General features: G+C 42.9%; 1 long non-coding RNA gene across 1 annotated transcript in view; it reads left to right on the top strand.

Annotated features, from left to right (window-relative positions):
- LOC112545870 (uncharacterized) overlaps positions 1-15,447 on the top strand; it is a 56,328-nt gene extending 40,881 nt beyond the window's left edge. Inside the window, exons 2-3 of the long non-coding RNA XR_016348682.1 lie at positions 3,734-3,856; positions 11,231-15,447. This is a non-coding gene — a long non-coding RNA (uncharacterized LOC112545870). The remainder of the gene's footprint in view (positions 1-3,733; positions 3,857-11,230) is intronic.
- Positions 15,448-20,604: the final 5,157 nt, after the last annotated feature.

Here is a 20,604-nt window from a genome sequence, read left to right as displayed (position 1 = left end):
ATGTGTAGTGCCTATTAAAGTTAATTCGAACTAACGGCTGTTAGTTCGAATTAACTTTGTACTGTAGACATACCCTCTGAGAAGTAGTGGAGTCGGGGAATCAGGCAAGCCTGATTCCTTCTGGGGCTGAGTGACCCTCATTGATTTAAGGAGGTAGGATGCAATCACTCCTCCAATCAGGCTCTCAGGCAGGAAACACACAGAATGGGATGAGCTGCCTATTGCCTGCTAGTCTCAGGAGAGGGGAGAAATGCTGAGTGGGGACGAAATTCCTTCTGTGCAGAGGGCTCCACACACATGTTGAAACTAATTAGTTGAAACTATAGTAAAGAATAAAATTTTCAGACACACAGATTATTGTTGGGGGAAAGACAACATGGTTTCTGTAAAGGGAAATCATGTCTTACTAATCTGCTAGTGTTCTTTGAGGGGGGTCAACAAATATGTGGACAAGGGGGATCCAGTGGATATAGTGTACTTAGATTTCCAGAAAGCCTTTGACAAAGTCCCTCACCAAAGTCTCTTAAGTAAAGTAAGTTGTCATGGGGTAAGAGGCAAAGTCCTTTCATGGACCGATAACTGGTTAAAAGACAGGAAGCAAAGGGTAGGAATAAATGATAAATTTTCCGAGTGGCGAGAGATACTAGTGGGCTCCCCCAAGGGTCTGTCCTGGGATCCATTCTATTCAATTTATTTATAAATGATCTAGACAAAGGGGTAAATGGTGAAGTGGCAAAATTTGCAGATGATACCAAACTGCTCAAGATAGTAAAGATCAAAGCAGACTGTGAAGAACTTCAAAAAGATCTCACCAAACTAAGTGATTGAGCAACAAAATGGCAAATGAAATTTAATGTTGATTAATATAAAGTAATGCACATTGGAAAAAATAATCCCAACTACACATATAATATGATGGGGACTAATTTGGAGATAGATTCATGGAGGTGAGGTCCATCAATGGTTATTAGCCAGGATGGGTAGGAATGGTGTCCCTAGCCTTGGTTTGTCTGGAAATGAGTGACGGGGGAGGGATCACGTGAGGATTACCTGTTGTGTTCCCTCCCTCTGGGACATCTGGTATTGGCCATTGTCGGCAGACAGGATACTGGGCTGGATGGACTGTTGGTCTGACCCAGTACGGCCGTTCTTATGTTCCTGCTACCCTGCCCTGAACCAAAGTCAGGGCCTTGAACTATTTGTTTGCCTGCCGCCCCACTCTGAACCAGGGCCTGGGCTTAAAACTGTTTCCCTGCTACCCTGCCCTGACCCAGTGACGGGCCTTAGAACTGTTTATTTAGTAACCTGCCGCCCCGTCTGGAACCAGGGGCGGACTGGAGGATGGTTTGTGGGTGGTTGCTGCCCTGCCCTGAACCAGGACCAGTGTTTAAAGACTGTTATTACAGACTGCTCGCTGGGCTGGGCACTACTCTAGGGGTGGCCACCACAGCTGATCCCCCGCAAGAACTGAGCGATGTATAGTGGGGTGGAGTGGCCACCCACTGACCCTGAGGGGGAGGAGCCCCTCCGAACCCCACAGGGCTACAGAAAGGAATAAGTCCTTGTGTCCTTCCCACTATACCCACAACAGTTTGCCTTCGGCCTCTACCTATAATGGCTTATTACTTTGAAACAAGCCATAAGACGTATAAGAATCCTTGTCCACCTTGGGCTTGATTTCCCAGGCTGAGCCTACTGACTCTACCATTAGAGTATCCCAGCATAGAGAATGTCAGGCACCATTTCACACTCTTGTCTACCCTTCCACACAGATATATACTTAGCCCAGTGTTTCTCAAACTGTGGGTCCCGACCCCCAGGAGGGTCGCGAGCAACTTAGAGGGAGATCGCAAACAACTTAGAGGGGGGTCGCGAGCAACTGAGAGGGGGGTCGTGGTATCACAAGTTTGAGAACCCTTGACTTAGCCAGTTCAAAGCATGTTCCTTCCACAACACAAAGAAATCTTTGGCACATGGGACAAATGGGCAAATTGAACTGGTTCACATGTAACAGCACCTATAGAGGGAGCCAGAGAGCTTGTGTTCCCTGTCAGCAGACTATCTCAGGAGGCTTTCAACTGATAACCTATGTATTTGAAAGAGTGCGTATTCGAGAACTCCTCCTAAACTGGCAGAGCGAGGACTGCCAAATTTGGCATACAGCTGCATCTCTCATAACTTAAAAGCAACGTAAGGGTTTGGTTGTGCCAGGAAAACGGGATGTGCCCGGAATGGATGGGATTTCTTCTCATAAAAACCAAATAGAAAAGAGACAGAATCACCAACTCAAGTACAGTCCTCAACATTTAACGTAACCGAGTGAATATTGAAAGAGGCTCAGGGGGCAGGTGTTCAGCATGAAATCTCTGTTTGCCAGCCCCAGCACAGAGCTGCTGCAGAAACTTTGTACTGGGCCATCAGGGGCCAGCACCTCCCTACTCCTCTCCTCTCTCCTCCCCCCGTCCATGGTAGCTCCATGCTGGAGCCAGGGAAAGGGGTACCTCCCTTCCAGCTATGGTACCCAACCTGCAGCTGCTCCAGAGCTTCCGCTGCTGGGGAAGGTGGTCCTTCCATGACCCCCACCCAGCCAAACCTGAACCTGCTCTTGACCCCTCCCCAATTATGCCCACTGGAGCTGCAGCACCACCGAGAGATGCTTCTCACTTGGCCCCAAGCTACTGCAGTGAGAGAGGGCTGGGGCAGTCCTCTCTCCCCAGCACGGCAGCCTACATACTGAACCCCTCATCCCCAGAACAATGATTTAAATGAAGCATGTACATTTTATTTTCCAAAACCTCAAAATTAATTGTGTTAAGGGCCTGAGCCCTTGGATACATCTTCTAGTAATAAATATGATATATAGCTGCTTTTAAACTGCAGTAGTATGAGTGAAAAATCAGGCCCAGATCAAGGCCCATATATTATAATTTTGCAGGACTGTGATAAAGGAGTCCTTTATGCCCTGGCCCTAATCCTGGAATGCAGGGAGGAGTAGGAGTTTGGTAAAGCTTGTGGCCGGAACCAGTGTGCTTCTGTATTCAAACAGCTCCTAATTATTATGCTCTTTAAAAATATGAATAAAACATAAATTCACATCTGATAAGGCTGGAAATGCAAAGAGCAGCAACCAAGGACCTGGGGGTTGAGGGTGAGTCTTTTTTGTTTTGTTTTACATCAGCTGTGTATTGGTTGAACTGTTCCATAATCATTATTTCTGGTCCTGCTTTTTTAACTTCTGTTAAAGGCATTGTTATGTCCTTTAATTGTGTTAAGAGCAATGTATTGAATAGGCGGGAGAGGGCAAAGCTAAGCAGGGCAGCATGATGGAAATGAATGAAGAATTCCCACCCACACACTCAGTGTATACTGCAATAATGGAATAATCGTGTATGGTTTCTTTATAGCTGTCTTCCCATAGCATTTACCCCCTCTAGCTAGAGATGAAGCAGGGTGGGTAGGGCAATCAGTTTTTACAATCATATTTGCATCATGATTTATATGTTATTGTCTCCATTGGAAAGCTGAGGTGCATAAGGAGAGTTAATGAAGTAACTTCATCTCTCAGGGGTTCTGTTGATTCATATCAGTTTGCATGTACTTTCACTCTTTGATTTTTTTTCAGAGTCCTACAAACCCACAAAACTTGAAATCAAATACAGTTGTTTTCCCTGATTATACACTGATGTTACCTCAAATATACATGGTTTTGACTCAACTCTCTATATCTGCCCAGATTTGCTCACCATGAGATCAACACTGGCTGAAAAGAATTGCCAGCCTTTCAAACAATGTTTGCTCGGTTTTGGATGAAAACCAAGGACAGATGGCTTCATATGTTACTGGAATGAGTAATACGGTAGAGTGCCCTTCCTGGTGTTTCTATTTTATAGCAGGTTTCAGGATGTTCTTGTGTATTCTCCATGCTTGTTGCTAGTTAAGTTGAAGACTGGTTTTGTGTGTGTGTCACTCTGCACTCTTGAAGGAAGCCTAGACATGCTTGTTATGGTTTTCTGAATGCTGCACCTTTAAATTATTAGCCTACCACCACCTCCTGAAATCAGTCACCAGTTTAGTTGCAATGTGTCAAATACACTGTCTTCACTCATGTTCATTCCTGTTATTGCTCTCGTAATCAAAACTCAATGACCCTTTGACTGAAAGTCTCTGGCTGCTGTTGGTATATAGGAGACAAAATATTTAATTTTGGTGTCCCCATGCTTTATGAAGTTTGGCTTATGAATAAAATATGCATAACTTGGAAATGCTTTAAACAAAATAGCTCATGTAACCCATCAGTTTTAATGTGACAAACTGCTGGATCTGTACATCCTATTTTGGTGCATGCATCATTCTTGCATGTAAAGTTAGTAATATGAAGTATGAGACTGTTTATAGTTTTAAATGTACTAATGAGAGCCATTACTGGTGCCCCCCAAGCCTTAATGACTTGGTGATCAACTTAATGATTATAAACAGCTGTTTTTGTCCTGTAAGTCCAAAGGTGTTTGGTCCTAGGAAGACATGTGACCATTCTACCTGTTATTGGGATTCCATTTTGACCCTGGTATTTTTTCATGGTAGGAGGGGATGTAGAACAAAAGATTCCCACCCTGGAGAAAAGTCTGTTTAAGCAATAGGAAGCTATCAGACCTTTCTCTTTAGCTGGTCTGGCAAAACTCTGAAAAGATACAAAGGACTAGGGATCCGTGTCAAAGTAAAAGAGTTTCTGACCTGAAGATTATGCCTGGAACAAGAACAGCTCATTAAGATAAGAATCTGCTTGCAATAAGTTTTTTAGTGAATTAGCACTATCTATGCATTTTCTTTTCATTTTAACTCGGTCACTTTGATGTCTGTTTTCACTTGCAACCACTTAAATCCTACTGTTTGTACTTAATATAAAATTGCTTTCATTTTCTATCAGGCCCAAAGTAAGTAATTGTTACCTGGAGGGAACAACCAGTGTGTGTATCTCTTTCATTGATAAAGAGCGTGAACAGACTCTTGAGGTTTTCTTGTGTATAATTTTTGCACAGAGAAAGGCAGATTTATTTGGGGTTTTGGTCCCGTTTGGGGATTCGTTTCTTGGGTGCTGTGCCCTAGAGCTGCAGTCTCCCAGAGCTGAAGTGGTTCAGTGCCTTCATTGCTCCTCAGGGAGGGCGGTAACCCCAACTCTGTGCCTTGTCTGGGGGAAACCAGAGGATTTGGTGCATTGGGACTGGGAGGTGGAGAGCCTTTGATAGCAAGAAGGTGGGTGTCAGTGGCATGATCAGCACACCAGGGAACAATCCGAAGAGGTCTTCTGTGACTGCTCCCTGTCACACTTGGGAAAACATGTCCCACTGTTGTGTAGAAAATAACAGCTTCCACCTGATAATCATGATCTTTGCTGGAATGGATGTCATACTCTGGACCATGTAGCTAAGAACAGAAATGGGAATACTTGGAGATTAACTGCACAGAGGTCAAGAAATAGGCAGGGCACTGGGAAATAAATGTGCAAAAATACCAAAATTATACTTGACGCTTATAGCTACACCTTTTGGGCTTTGTCTGTCATATAGGTTACGAACACTTTGTGGCAGATGTTGCCTTTGTTACATGTCTGTACAGTGCCTAGCACCACAGGAGCTTTGAGTGAGGTTTCTAGGCATGAATATAATACCAATTAATCACATTAAAGTTCCTTTCATCTTAGGACCTCAAAGCACTTTGTAGATAATTAACGATTAAATCTTGTAGCAGCCAAATAGGGAAGGTATGTATGCAAACATCTATGAAAGCTGGCTTCTTCTCTTCTGAAATTCAGCCACCTTTTAAAGTACACTAGAACAATCATTTGGGCACATAGGTGCTCAAGGATGAGTTTAGGAAGAGAAATATTATCTACTTTTTAGCGCCCACGTGTGCAGAATGAAAAATCAGATATGTGAAACTTTCCACAGAACATACATTATATTTCAATAAAAATTTAGTTTCTGAAGAAACAAAATGGAATAATAATAATAAAAAACTGGTCTGGGCTTCTTGGCATCCAGCAGTGAGCCAGATAGGCTGCAGAACTGGGATCAAGTTGTTTGCCGGGGCGGTTTTCAGGAGCATAGAGAAATACATGGGCAAGCTGACAAGAAGCCAGTCTGCCTGGGCAGCCTGCCTGTTCTTCAAAAGTTTCAACAGACTCAACATGTCCCCATGGAATCTTTAGATTCCATCAAAACAGCATTTTCTGATTGAGAAAACTTCCAGTGGAAAAATATGTCCAGCTCTCATATGCTACAGCTACACTACAAGCTTTTTTCGGAAGAGGAAATGCGAATGGAGCACTCATTTGCATATGTCACACTCTCGTTTGCATTTTCTCATCTGATCCTTTTTGCGGAAGAGGTTTTGCATTTTTTGAGGAAGAATGGCTTTTGCGCAAAAGAGGGGTTTGAACAAAAAAGTGCCATTTACAAAAAAGTGCTTTTTTGTGCAAAAACCTCTTCCGCAAAAAGGATTGGAAGAGAAAATGCAAATGAGAGCGTGACCTATGCAAATGAGCGCTCTATTTGCATTTCCTCCTCTGGAAACAGCTTGTAGTGCAGCTGTAGCCTTAGTTAGCTAATGTGGATGATTGTTGGTGCTTGGTCCTGCTGTGAGGGCAGGAGATGGGACCTCTCAAGGTTCCTTCCAGTTCTAGTATTCTATCATTCTATGACATGATGAACAACTGCACAGGGTCTTGGACACATCCCCCCATGTAAAATACATTCACGCCAAGAAAAGTGGATGGACTGAAAGTAGATATCATGATCTAATGGACTGATCACAGTTTTGGGAGCCAGAAGCTCCTGTTTGTTTGTTTGTTTGTTTGTTTGTTTGTTTGTTTGTTTAAATCTGATTTACTTTGCAACCCTGGGCAAGTCAATTCTATGGAATTCAGTTTCCCTCTACTGTGAAAACAGTGGTAGTACTGGATTGCCTGCTTCACTGGGGCAGTTTTAAGGTTTAATGAAGTTTCATTTTAAAGTGCTTTGAAGATTTAATCCACTGAATTCTATGGGAAACACATGGAGTAATAAAACAAAAAAAGTTGCTGCACAAGACATCAGAGTCAGTGGTGCAACAAGCAGTACAGTGATGAAGCCTAAGGTACTGGAGCACATGATGTAGTTCTTTGCTGAATCAGGGCCTAAAACTGTGAGGCTTTGGCATAGGGACTATCTGCAGTTATCTCTGCCTAATACAATGCTGAGGCCCATTTGCACTAAAAATCGAATCTCTGTAGTTCGACACCTTCAGGATCTAACTGGTGCCAAACCAAAGAATTTGCCGGACCACAGGAGGTCGATATTGTCTAGCAGCATTACCAACATTTCCCTGCTTACTGGGCTCTTGGAAGACATTTAGGGATAAATTAGAGCTAAATAACAGCACAGGACTCTGAGAGCCAAATTGGTGGCTGTAAACAAACTTTATGGGTGTGATGGGGAGAGGTCACAGATGGGGTGATGCTTCCCAGAGTGCTGACATGGCCACTGCCACTCGCCTTCCTGCTCTCTGGGGTTTCTCAATACCCTGTCCTGCTGGGTCAGCTCCCAAGTCTCTCCCAGCCAAAACACTGAGCTGAGATCACTGCTCCCCCCACCCCAAGGAGCAGTACAGATGCTGAAACTCTTCAGATCCAAGGGAAATGCAGTTTTGGGCCCAGCTTCCAGGGATACCACTCCCCAAATGGGATCAGAATCCCAAATGAATTATTTAAGGGTACGTCTAAACTACATGCCTCCGTCGACGGAGGCATGTAGATTAGCCAGATTGGCAGAGGGAAATGAAGCCGCGATTAAAATAATCGCGGCTTCATTTAAATTTAAATGGCTGCCCCGCTCTTCCGATCAGCTGTTTGTCGGCAGATCGGGGCAGTCTGGCCGCGCCGCGCCGACAAAGAAGCCTTTCTTGATCGGCACAGGTAAACCTGGTTTCACGAGGCATACCTGTGCCGATCAAGAAAGGCTTCTTTGTCGGCGCGTCGCGTCCAGACTGCCCCGATCTGCCGACAAACAGCTGATCGGCAGAGCGAGGCAGCCATTTAAATTTAAATGAAGCCGCGATTATTTTAATCGCGGCTTCATTTCCCTCTGCCAATCTGGCTAATCTACATGCCTCCGTCGACGGAGGCGTGTAGTTTAGACGTACCCTAGGTGAGCCCCCTTTAACAATGAAAGGAGGATGTACACATGGATCACTCCCCCAGATAACAATTATTTACACTGGACTTGGTAGTAAATAAAAGTGATTTGTTGTTTTTTATTTCATTAAGTACAAGTAGTAGGATTTAGGAGACTAAAAGTGAAAACAGGCAGAGCAAAGTAGATTACAAATTTAAAATAACAGCAAATGCTTAGCTTAACCTCAGTACTACCTTATTACAAATTCACCCTAAACTGGTTCTTATTCCAGCTAAACCTCCGAACCAGGGAAGTCCCCTCTCAAGGGGCTCTTTGGTTCATTCTCCTGGGAGTGCTATGCCTGCTCCTACCAGTTGAAGTGGACATGTGACTTCCTAAAACTAACAATTACTAAGACTTAAAGAACAAAAAAGGGTGTTTACATATGATTGCCAAAACATTGAGGCATCCCATCATTGGAAACACCCTTGATGTTTTTCATTTGCACATTTAAAACCATAAACCATTGCATATTCCATATATCTAACTTTACACACAAGAATGATACGTACACCAAAATAAGGTATATAGACCCAGCAGATTAAGGCATTAAGACTGATAGGTTACATGAGGCACTTTGTCCCAAACATAGTTGAGTTATGCATATTTGTGTCCATGAGTCCATTTCATAAAGCGGGGGAGGGAGAGAGGGAGTCTGTCACAATGGGACCATGGGAAACTAGACCATACTCATGATAAATAGACAACTGGCTAACCAAAATCATGCTGAACACAGATGTTGCCAGACCAAAGAGTAAAGTGATGGACTAGAGAGGTTCAACCTGTAGCATAAGTAAGTCATCAAGAGAAATCTCAGACTGAAGATGATATCAATTGCTTTAATACTACAGGTCACTGAAGGACTAGAGATAAGAGAAGCAGTCTAAAGAAGCATGTTATCTGCATATCTATAAACCTTACTGCTTGCTTGCACTTTTCTCAAGGTCATTAGGGCTCAATCTTGTTCGCTGTAAATAAAGCCTACAAAATTATAGAGTATACATATGCACACTAGCTAGGCAGCTGAATGGGCATGAAAGGACTTGGTTTCCTTCCAACTCAAAATCTTATTGTGTTACTATGTAATCACATAAATGAGTTCTTAATCAGAGTGATGTCAGCCTAGGACTTACCATAAAAAAATCCAGTTGCAATAAAACTGTATAATTAAGCAATGAGGCACAACAGGGCATGAATTACGGTGTGACAATTTATACCTCAGAATGTGACTGATGTGGTTGAGGCTTTATGCCATGATAGAACCTAACTGTAGTTTGCTATGTAACAATCCTAGCACTGACGTCTCTGATGGATTCAACAATTAAAACAATAAATCTATTCCCTTCCATAATGAAACACTAATAGCAGAGGGCAGACAAACAAAATAGAACTTTGGTTCTGAATTCTATAATCGGCTAAGCCCTTGTGATTTCAATGAGAATTGTTGGCATGCAGCTGAGAGCAGAACTTGACCTTGCAGGAATGCCTAGGCAGGGATAAAAAAACGAGGCTGGCTAAAAGATTGGGGCTTTCGTTTTGGAGCTAAAAATCATCATGTAGACTTCTAGACTCAGGTTGGTGCATGACCTCTGGGACTCTCCATCTCTGTAGGGTCCCAGAGCTTGGGGGCTTGCCTGACTCCAAATATCTACACACCATTTTTTTTTCCTGCCCCAGAAGCCAAACCCTCTGAGCCAGCTGATCTGGGTCAACCTTGAGATTTTTATCTCGCTACAGACATAGTCTAAGTTGGTCTCCTATTAGAGACTTTGTTATGCAAACACATACTTCATTTAAAATGAATTTAATATGATAGTAAGCTGCAGGATCCTACAAGAGGGAAATGACTTTGAGCCATTGTTACTATTTAAACTCCAACTATGGCTTTAGATTTTGAGAATCTGGGCCCAAGTATTGCAGTGACACCCAGAAGGACACTTTTTGCTTATAGACACATACAGTTTCAAAAGCATATCTGAGAACCCAGAGGAGCAGTTAATAGCTTGGTTACATTTCTCTCCCCCATGCTTGGGACAGACTGAGAACTGACAACATTAAGGTATGTCTACACTTGGAGATAGGGGTATGACTCCTGGGCTACGTCTACACTGGCATGATTTTCCAGAAATGCTTTTAACGGAAAAGTTCCAGATATTTTAGAAAGACTTTCTTTTGAGCGGAAACCAAACCCCACAATGGCCGAAAATCTTCCCTTTAAAGGAAAAATAAGGCATTTGAAGAACAAAGCACTGTCACCTTCTCTTTTTCTTTTCCCTCTTCCCCTCCTGAAAGTGTTGACTCGGAAGAGGGATATTAAGTAATTGACTCCACTCTCCAAGCTCTCCGATGGCAGCATGTCCTAGCTGCTTCCTGCACGTGAATAGCAGCGGCAAGATGCATGCTATATTCTCTTTGTTTCCAGCACAGCTGCACTGGTTTGGCTCTAATCATACCACAGGACAGTGACTGTGGCAACATTTTTAAGTCCCGTTGCAGAAAGGTGAGCACATCATCATGGAGACTTCTCCAGTGTATACACAAAAACCTCTTATGGCAATACTAACAGGAAATAAAATACTCCTGAAGCTAAAAGTGACGAAAAAAATCCCTTTACCACTGACATACCTACCTCCTGCCCCCAATCCTGGATGCAGTACCCAAGTGTTCGAGGCCTGTAAAATGAAGTTGATAGGAGAAGTGATTCTGTGTCTGGTGGGGGACTTGTAAATCAGTTCAGACGAGTTGTGCTTTGAAACCCATTTTAGCTGACGTATGTGCTTTTGAGATTGAATGCACTTTCGAGTTGCAAATGCTGCTGTATTTCATAAGTCATATTGCTTAGGATAGTCAAGTCCTTGGGTGACAGTAAAACAGGAGCTGACAAGATACATGAGACTCAATTCCTTGAGAGCTTTCACCTTGAAAGACGAGCAATGGCCTTGGGTTTTAAAGACTGTCAAACTAAAGTGCTTGCAAATGGAGAGATGGATTTAAATTAATTTTGCTCTTTTCTTGCCCTTCAGGTGAATTTGTGGTTGGTGGGAGGAGCTGGCTTGGCAGTTGGATTCTGATGTCCTCATCCATCAAAAGAAAGAGTACAGTATGAGCATCAACAGTGCATACTTCTTTAAATTAGTATTAAATTTATTCTCGAGGAGCCATCTCTCAAGGTGAAGGGTGTCCCCGTTGCTTGCTATTTACCTTTCCTCAGATCTGAAGAACAAGGGGACAGCAAATGAAAATTTAAAGCAGCCAGGTTGAAACTGATGAAAAGGACTCACTCTTATAGTCAACTTAATAATGCTTAATCTGTGGAACTCCCTGCCACAAGATGGTATGAAGACCAAGAACATAGCAAGATTCAGAAAAGAGTTAACACTTTTCTTGATAATAATAACATAAAAATATGCAACCCTCTTGCATCAGAATATAAATCTACCAAAGCACCTGGTACTGCCACATTTCCCCAATAGGAAGAGAGGCTCTGAATTTTATTTCTGTTCCATTTACTAAATGAAAGGAATTAAACACTGGAATGAAATGGATGAATACAGAGCCTGAGCCTGCATTTCATTTACAGCCAGAACTTTTGCTGATGGCAAGGAATGCAGGATCGGGTCTTGAGACCCCATGTCTCGTTCAGATACGTTGTCGTGACAGGAAATGGTTTAACCCTGACATTCAGACAATATTACTAATTAACTTAGAGTTCAGTCGAAGTTGGCAAAATTCTTGTTCGTTTTCGAATTTAGCAGTGCCATCTGCAGGAAACTCTGAGAATGTCTCTATGCAACCAGAGGGCAAACCTCTGCTCTAGGCTTCGCGAAACAGATTTCACTGTCACTCTTGTGCTCTTCCTAGAAAAGCAGAATTCTCACTGTTGAAGGTGGGAGATCTGAGCATGCAGATAATGGAGAGTATTTCAGTAGAGATTCTCCAAAGACAGAATTTTGCTCTGAAATTCCATCTCTGGTAACTACTATCAATTCCTACAAGTTTTTTCAGCCCTCCTCATTATATTTAAGCTCTGATCCAACTGCAAATGAAGTCAATGGGAGTCTTTCCACTGAGTTGGATGCAGCCCTTAATTCTCTCATGCGTCCCATGGAAAGCTCTCTCTCTCTGTGCTCTAGTGCTTTTTAAAAGCCCTCCAGTAGACAGACAGATTACATTATTTAGCTCCATACAATGCTGCATAAGAAGTGGTGCTGGTGAGTCATTACATGGCATTCTTCTCTCTGACTCAGTATGGAGTCAATGCCCCAGCGTGTTGCTAACGGGTCCTGTGTAGCTGAAGGTGCTCTCTTTCAGATGAGACGTGAACACTGAAGTCCTGGCCCCTTTCTTTATTGTTATTTATTGACAAAGACCATTTGCTTGTGAGCCACTTGGTTGCATGATGTAGAATTCACACCCTAGAACAAATTGTCTTCATTTTCCAGTCGAGAACTGGAGCTTTCAGTGCCAAGAGTGATCAGTGTTTTAAACAATCTGGAACAAAATGTTTTATTTAAAAACCCAGCAAGACTAGGCTATTGCACATTCACTGCAGGGTGTGAGTCCTTAATACATGAACATTTACTGCACATAAATGTCAAGCACTCTCCCTTTTGTTTACCACTTCAGTGACTGCTTTCAATAACTTTTGCCTGGGTGCAACCCATTTATTCATGCCTAGTGTCTATGTAGCAGAGCTGAATGGAGAATGGCAATTCTGTTTCATGGCAACTTTGGAGGTTTTATGAATTTGTCATTCTGCATTGGATTGAAAACAGAAGTGTGCATGTGTGAGAAAGGAGACTGGTCTGAGATTTGGGAGACCCAGGTTAAAGTCCCTGCTGTCTGACCAAAGATATTCATCCCAAATCGCTTTGCATGATGGAGGGGGTTCAGCATGGGTCTCTCATGCCCCAAAGCAGTATCTAGCCATCCAGCTCTTGAGTGTATGTGTCCCTCTCTAAATTCTTCCAGATTAAAACATTATCAAAATCTATTTGTCTCCACAAAATTCAACAACTTCATTGAGTCAAAAATGTTCCGACCAGTTCTGACACACCACTCAGTGTGTTTACTGGACAAGTTAAATAAAAGGCTTCATAAAAATCCCATAATATTTCTTGGAAGTGAAGAGTTACCCTGGCAAAATTCCAATTTCTCCTGCATTACCCCAAACTCCTCTCCTGGTTTCAATTAAATAAATTAGTGTCCACTTTTCTTTTAATAAAACAAACAAACAAACAAACAAACAACCCTTTCCTCCCAACATTGCATAAGGCTAGCTGTACAGAGTGGCTGCCATATAAGATGGCTTCATTTTGTTGGCTGGTGAGAGAGGCGTAGGTATGACTATTTTTTTAGACTAGATTCTAAGTGCAGTGAAAATGTTGTATGTCCAGAATAACTGAGATCACAAGTCCGTGGAGTGACTCTGGCTTTACACGAGTGTAAGTGAGATCATAATTTACAGATCGGGGGCAAGTTGTGATGACAAATTACAGGCTGCAAAGTGCTACAGAAATGTAAAGTGATCCACAGAGAAATAGCAGCAGCTGAGCCACAAAAACCCCAGGAGAAAAGCGGCAGAGAAAGTTCAGAATTTCCTGGCTTTATCAGTAGGTCCTATTTGTAGTATTGTAGCACCAAGGAGCCTAGGCACTGCACAGACAAACTGGACTTCTCACACGCACAAAACTTTAAATAGGTATAAAGGAAACTAGAAGATAAAAGCTGTACTAAAATGACACCTCATTTCCGACTTTTGTACTTTTTATCCATAACTCCAATAAGCATCAGTGAATGGGAGTTATAGGCAATGACATCCAGAATATTTAGAAATCCAAATTTTATCAATTAAGATGCTTTTAATTAAAGCACATAAAAATGCCAGTGAAAGACTTGAGGTTCTGCAGCTCTGCCACCTCATTTTACTTTAAATGGAAAAAGTTTTAAGAAGAAGATGCTGTGTTGGGGGGCTCTAGGGTAGTAGTTGGATTTGAACTAGCAGGAATTTCCCCCTTATCACCTGGATCATGCACTTAGCTATGTGGACATCTTTTCAGGAGACAGTAGTGTTCACTGAGTTCAGAGGAATAGACCTAAGTTATTTTAATTGTTTAGGAAGGCATCTGGGACTCCAAACAGGAGTTTTATTGCAGGAAGGTCACAAAACCCATAATTCTCACAAGTAAATATACTCTTGACTGCTTCCAAATATAAATTAGGATGACTAATGCTGAGAATAGCAGAGAGATCAGTTCAATTTTTAAATGTCACGTAAGGGATTCATACTGATAGTTTATGATACATTTTTATGGCTTGCTGCCAACCTGATGCCATTCCATCTTCCTCTTTCAGCTGGGCTTGGGACTGTTTATGCACAGAGAAACTAAATGAGCAGATGATACCCAAATTGAAAAGTTTCCAGTATCTGGGTTCTAGAATACGGGGAAATGGAGGATGAAATTAGAGCTCTGATAATTAACACCTGGTTCAAATGGAAAGAGAGAAATGGTAGGTCACAAGAGAATATCAATAAGATTAAAAGAGAATGCAAATAAAATGGTGGTCTGTCCAGCTGTAATGTATGGCACTGAGGCCTGGTCTATAGTACAGTGGAAGATCAAAATAAGATAAGCAACTCCAGCTATGTTAATATTGTGATACACATATTTTGTGTGATATTGTGATACACATATTTTATATTGTGTTTCTACGCTGTCCACTCAGTGGGAGGCCATTACTACTCCCTTACTCCTCATAAAAGGAGGAGTACCAGATGCTGGTTGGAACTGCCCTCAGCATTTGATGTACGGGTCCAGACTTGATGCACTAAATCGAATGCTGGAAGATCGATGTCTGGAGAGGTAAATCTTCCATGTAGTGTAGATGTGCCCTGAGTGTTAAGCCACAGGGAAAAAACATGAGCAAATGATCTGTTCCACAGAATAATAATATTTAGATGTATAAGTGGTGTGCACAAGGAAGAGCATGTGAGGAATGTGGATGCTAGAAACACGTTCAAACTAACACTGTGGGGAAAAAAATGAAGGTATGCAGGTTCTGATGGTTTGGTCATGAAAATGTAGTCCTGAAAAGTTTGTGGTAAGACAACCAAACAGATCAAGATTGAAGGATAAAGGCAGCAAGGCCGACCCAATAGGAAGTGGTGGAATATAGAAGAAGACATCTTAGCACATAGTCTGATAGAGGATATGGCACTGCAGATAGAATTTTGGAGGGAGAGGACTGGTAGAGTGGGATTATTGCAAGGACATAGTCATTGTGCAAGGATCAGCATGGATTTACTGCCCATGAATCACTTAGTTTTTCATTCTGGTCTATGATTTGGTAAGAACATAAAATGGCGTTGAGATGCTTCTTAAAAACATATTTTACAGTTTTAATTAGTGGATGGTTCTCTTCACTGCTTCTTGGTAGCATTATGTTCCATCTCAATGACAAGTTACAAAGAACTTAAAAAACAACGAATGGTCCTACAGCACCTTAGGGTATGTCTACATTAGCCACCTAGTTCGAACTAGAGTGGCTAATGTAGGCATTTGAACTTGCAAAGTCCTTAGTTCGGATTAACTGTTACACCTCATTGCAGGCAGTCAGTTCGAACTACTAACTGTAGCCGCAGGCAGTCAGTTCGAACTAAGGGGCTTTAAAAATGGTACCTGCCCTGCCTGGGCTTCATTTACAAGTTTGAATGCCTACATTAGCCACCCTAGTTCGAACTAAGAGGCTAGTGTAGACATTCCCTTAGGGTATGTCTAAACTACATGGCTCCGTCGACGGAGCCATGTAGATTTGTTTGTTTGGCAAAGGGAAATGAAGCCGCGATTGAAAGCCCTTTATCGACCTCCCCGGTAAACCTCATCCTACGAGGCATAACGGAGAGGTCGATAAAGGGCTTTCAGGTCGGCGCGGGAGTATCCAGACTAGTGCGCTGAGACGACAAACAGCTGATCAGCTGTTTGTTGGCTCAGTGCGGCAGCCATTTAAATTTAAATGAAGCCGCGATTATTTAAATCGCGGCTTCATTTCCCTTTGCCGATCAGCCTAATCTACATGGCTCCATCGATGGAGCCATGTAGTTTAGACACACCCTTAGGGTATGTCTACACTACCACCCTAGTTCGAACTAGGGTGGTTAATGTAGGCAACCGAAGTTGCAAATGAAGCCCGGGATTTGAATTTCCCGGGCTTCATTTGCATCTTGCCGGGTGCCGCCATTTTTAAATCCCGACTAGTTCCGACTCCGTGCCTGCAGCTACATGCGGCACGGACTAGGTAGTTCAGATTAGGCTTCCTATTCCAAACTACTGGTACACCTCTTGGCACGAGGCGTACCGGTAGTTCGGAATAGGAAGCCTAATCCGTACTACTTAGTCCGTGCTGCGTGTAGCCGTGGGCACGGAGTCCGAACTAGCTGGGATTTAAAAATGGCGGCACCCGGCAAGATGCAAATGAAGTCCGGGAAATTCAAATCCCGGGCTTCATTTGCAACTTCGGTTGCCTACATTAACCACCCTAGTTCGAACTAGGGTGGTAGTGTAGACATACCCTTAGAGACTAACAAAAATGTTGATGGTATCATGAGTTTTCATGAGCACAACCCACTTCTTCAGATGAATGGAGCAAGGGGTCTAGAGCTGCAAATAAATAGCAGTAAAAGGGGATGAGTAGGGAAAGAGAAGGGGAAAAATTGTCAATTAGAATGTCTGTGCTAAATGAGGCTAATTGAATGAGCTGTAAATGCCCAATACTTAGTAACGTCATCAGGGTATTGAATGTAGTGGCCCATTGAAGCAAGGTCTTTTTTCAGACCTTCATTAAAGGTGTCAAATTTGCAGATGAAGGCAATTACTGCATCTTCTCTTTCCAGCTGGTTTTTGAAATTGCTTTGAAATAATATAGTCGCTTTTAGATCCATTTAAGAGTGACTGAGCAGGTTAAAATGTTCCCCAAAAGGTTTCTGTGTGTTACTATTTATGATATCTGATTTGTGTTCATTAATCCTTTGTCGTAAAGACTGTCCAGTTTGGCCAATGTATAATGTTACAAAGGGATGTTGATAAATTGAAATGGATTTGCGTGATGGAACCCGGCTCGGGGTTTTGCCAGAGAAAAGTGCCAGTCTAGACGGAGATCTTGCGGAAAATAAACCCTTTTCCGGAAGATCCCTTATTCCCTTATTCCTACTTTCCGCAAGATCCCATCCAGACTGGCGCTTTTCTCCAGCAAAACCCCGAGCCGGAAAAAAGCGGCAGCCATGTTCATGCAAATGCCACGGGGGATATTTAAATCCCCCGCGGCATTTGCAATTCCGAAGTGTCTCATTAGCATCCCTTTTCCGGAAAAGGGTGCCAGTGTGGACACAGCCTCATTGTATGAGGAGTAAGGGAAGTTGGAGGCAGAGTGCTACATTTGGAAATAAGTGCTGTGTAGACGCTCTCTATTTCAAAATATGCTATTTCGAAATGAGCTACACAATTGACGTAGCTCAATTTGAGAGTTTATTTTGAGTTAAGCCCAGCTGTGTAGATGCACCCCTAGAGGGGGAGTAAGTTAGCAGAAGACATCAGAGTTCCTACAGACTTACACGATTGTAACTGAGAACAAAATTTGGCCTCTTGTGCCTGCGAGTGAATTCCAGCTACCAGTTCCAAGTGATCAGGCCCAAAACATCATGCCTTCCATTTTTCAGTGCCAGTTTTCTGACAGCACATTGCCTGCAAAATGTTCTGGAAGGCCTTGCACAGAGGGTGATAAAATAGGAGCTAGTTTATCAGATCAAAGTTTGTTCACCCCTGCCTTCATTAAGAAAGAAAGGTGAGTGTGAGGTAATTCCATGCATGTAAGCTCAACATAATAGATTTAATTGCTTTGGAAAGTGAATTGCAAATAACAGCTTCTAGAAACTAGATACCACAAGAGCAAATTCTACTCTCCATGCCCAAACACCTCCCTTTGACCTCAGTGGGAGTCACATGCAGGTATCTGAAGGCAGAGTTTGAACCAAAGGGCATTACAGGAAGAATTGACAGTGGCACAAGAAAATGGGAACGTGTCCTGTGTTTTGAACATAAGTTGTCATGTCTATCAGTGGAACAATGAGTGTGCTTTCATGATAGCTCTCATCTTTGCTGACATTGAGAATTGAACTGGGGAATCTCCAGAGCTGAAAGAAGGCTTCTTTACAGCTTTATTTAAAGAGCAATTCTGTCAGACTAAGAGCTGATATAGATTTCCTTCCTCTGTATAGTGGGGAAGCACTGGAGTGGGCTATCTATGGTGGTGGTGGAATCTCCATCCCCAGAAGTTTTTAAGTCCTGCCGTGACAAAGCCCTGGCTGGGTTGATTTAGTTGGGATTGATCCTGTTTTTAGCAGGGGGTTGGACTTCATGACCTTCTGAGGTCTCTTCCAACCCTATGGCTGTGTCTAGACTGCAGGGTTTTTTCGAAAAACGTAGCCTTTTTTCGAAAAAACTTCACCTGCATCTAGACTACAGAAATTAAATCGAAAGAACGCAGCTTTTCTTTCGACGGCGGTACTCCTTATTTCATGAGGAAGAACGCCTTTTTTTGAAAGTGCTCTTTCGAAAAAAGGCGTTCTTGAATGCAAACAGGGCTTTTTCGAAAGAGAGCATCCAGACAGCCTGGGTGCTCTCTTTCGAAAAAGCGGCTTGCTTTTTCGAAAGTACTGCTTGCAGTCTAGACGCTCTTTTTCGAAAGAGGCTTTTTCGAAAGTATCTTTCGAAAAAGCCTTTTTCGAAAGAGTCTTGCAGTCTAGACATAGCCTATGATGCTATGATTCTATAGTGGGCATGGAGGAAGGCGTATAACACAACTGATGCATAAGTTACCTTTATAGGCTCTCGCTTTAGTACCTTGCTGGCTTTAGGGCATGGTAACTAACCAGTCCCTAATAACTCAATTTAGGACTCAGAATTGGTGTTAGGAAGTAGGCACCAGCCTGGGAATGAGGATAAACTGGGCTGGAGGACAGGACAGAATAACAACCTAGTTTATGTACGGGACTGGGTTCCTACTTCCTTTAAAAAAAAGAGATCAGAAGCAATTAGGCTATCTTAGCAGAAATGAGAGCAACTTTTTGAGCAAACTTTTCCATAGTTGCTTGGGGCCTTGCTTATGAGTAATGTTTCCAGTTGCTTGGCATGTGCACTGCACAATGGAATATATAAATAACATGTGGAATGCTCCTTGTCATAGAAAAATATGTATTCAGAGCAGATTTGCATTCTTTATCCTAACTTAAATTCAGGCAGGATTTTTTTTCTCAGATGAGGTACTTTTAGTCTGCTGAGAAGTGACTGATATGTGTTTGTTTCAGGTGAGTCATCAGTGTTATTAATATTATCTTATTTACCAATGTTTGTCACTTTACAGCTTTTGACTCTGGAGGGTGACTCACCTTGTACAGAAACCGAGAACAAGAACATAAAGAGATTTTTTTTGGTCCACTTCTTCCTTTTGGGTTTGGGATAGGAATTGAGAATGACCTTTGAGGCACACTCTGAGTCATGCTGTTATCATATTTACCTCTGCTGTTGTGAGACTAATATAATAACTACAAACACTCATCCCCTCCCTTCCACAGTTCACAAGGAAAAAGCTTGAGATACAGGGCACACTAGCGAGGCACAGAGATGCCCATAATCAGCTGCTTCTCAGTGCTCAAATGGAAGGAGAGGTTCTAAACACAACTCACTGGGCCAGGGGTGGGCAATAATTTTTGCTGGGGGGGCCACTCCAAGAATTTGGTAAGTGGTCAAGGGCCACACTCTTCCATGATATTAATGGAGGAGGTGCAGGGTCTGGGATGGACGCTGGGTGCAGAAGGGAGCTTGGGGTAAGGGATTGGGATGTAGGAGGGGGTGTGGGATCTGGGAGTTTGGATGAAGGAGAGGGTTGTGAGCTGTGGTAGGGGACTGGGGTGCAGGAGGATTTGGGTTATGAGGGGTAAGGGAGGTCTGAGGGTTGGGGGAATGGGTTGCCAGAGGCAGGCTCTGGCCGGGAGATGTTTACTTGGGCGACTCCTGGCCAGCAACCTAGCTGGATCCCTGTCTTCCATGCCCCAGCAGGTTGCTCAGGATCATGTGCATCTGTGAATAGCTGTGAGCCCGAGTGAAGGTGGGGGCTCACATCTGTTCACAAACAAATAGGGCCCCGCAGCCAGCTTTTCTGAGTGGCGTGAAGGGGCAAGGCAGGCAGAGACTTAGATTCCCGATGTGCCTGCGAACCAGATCCAATGGGTTGGTGGGCTGGATATGGCCCATGGGCCATATTTTGCCCAGCCCTGCTCTAGGCGAAGGAGATACACAACACTTTTTTATTATTGCCCTCTCCACTATGATAAGGTGAGAAAAAA

This window comes from Pelodiscus sinensis, chromosome 2 (genome assembly GCF_052426305.1).
Source record: "Pelodiscus sinensis isolate ZL-2025 chromosome 2, ASM5242630v1, whole genome shotgun sequence".
Taxonomy (NCBI): Eukaryota; Metazoa; Chordata; order Testudines; family Trionychidae; genus Pelodiscus; species Pelodiscus sinensis.
The sequence above is the reverse complement of the archived record's forward strand: the minus strand, read 5'-3'. Positions and strand labels throughout refer to the sequence as shown.